The 1,201-nt window shown below is 45.4% G+C and overlaps 1 pseudogene; it reads right to left on the reverse strand.

Annotated features, from left to right (window-relative positions):
• Window positions 1-25: 25 nt before the first annotated feature.
• LOC147819997 (calpain-2 catalytic subunit pseudogene) lies at window positions 26-396 on the reverse strand (annotated as a pseudogene).
• Window positions 397-1,201: the final 805 nt, after the last annotated feature.

Raw genomic sequence — 1,201 nt, forward strand, 5'->3', positions numbered from 1 at the left:
GTTTTTTAAATTAAGTCTGGTTCAGGTCTGGAACCGAACTTCATGAGAGTAATGAACCTCCACTGACCGCGGGTCTCCTCCACGACACCCCGCGAGTCTTGTAGGAGTTCGGGCCCAGCTCGTTGAAGCCCAGGGAGGAGGGCAGGGCGGGGAACGTCTCGTCCTGGAACAGCTGGCCGGTCTCGAAGCAGCGCTGCCGCAGAGCCTCGTAGTCCTGGTTCAGGTACTTCGTCGCCCGGCTGTTGCTGCCGATGCCCTGGATCTTCTCCCGGTGGTGCTGCAGGGTGGTCGCGATGCCCGCCATGATGCTGGTCTGGATCCTGGACTGGACGGTCCCGAAGAGTCTTGGAGTCTGGAGCGGAGTCAGGATGCAGGTGAGATGCCAGGAAGAGGGCGTTCACTCCGTTTGGATTTCAGAGGCAGAGTCAGCCATACAGGTGAGACTTCCGGTGAGTACCTCCAAAATAAATCGTTGTGTTCATCAGATAGTTTTACAAGAGTTTTAAAGATAAAAAAAAAAGGTGAGGCAGATTAATTATATTTTAATAATTATAATAAAAATAATCAATTATTAACATTTTTTAACTAAAGCGACGCATTAGATTATTATTATTATTATTATTTAATTGGTATTACGTTTGAATAAAACATGAATAAAATGTCAAAACAATAAAATGAAGTTTTTACAGATTAATTAAAATTCAGTTTCACACCCTCCACCTGTACACAGGATGAAACTGGTTTGGTTTAACATCATAAAGAAGAACATGTTACTGTTTTCAGCTGTGACCTGGAGACAAGCAGTTAATAAACCACATAGATGCTTTTATTGTGAAGACTGATGTCCTTCCTGACTTCCTGTTCTGTGGTTTTGAATTCTGGGAGCAAGAAGCAGGAAGGGTGTGTTCCAGTTACTGAACTCAGGCACAAACTGTTTCATTCTTTGAGCCTTCCTCACTGTGTCCACTGCTCCTGCTCCTCCTCCTCTTCTCCCTCTTCATCACCATCATCATCAGTCGGATCATTATAATGCTCCACAGGTTGGGTAATATTTGCGGAGGGTGGAGGATCTGACAGGAACCAGATCAAATACACAGTAAGAGTCTGAGACGATCCCAGTCCTGATCCACAGGAGGGTTTACTAAAGGTCTCCTTACTGAGAACCTGAGGAATCCGGTTCTTCAGGTTTTCATAGACCAGT

Source organism: Seriola lalandi, unplaced genomic scaffold (genome assembly GCF_002814215.2).
Source record: "Seriola lalandi dorsalis isolate HSWRI2012SDOR001 ecotype SW California unplaced genomic scaffold, Sedor1 jcf7180002006573, whole genome shotgun sequence".
NCBI lineage: Eukaryota > Metazoa > Chordata > Actinopteri > Carangiformes > Carangidae > Seriola > Seriola lalandi.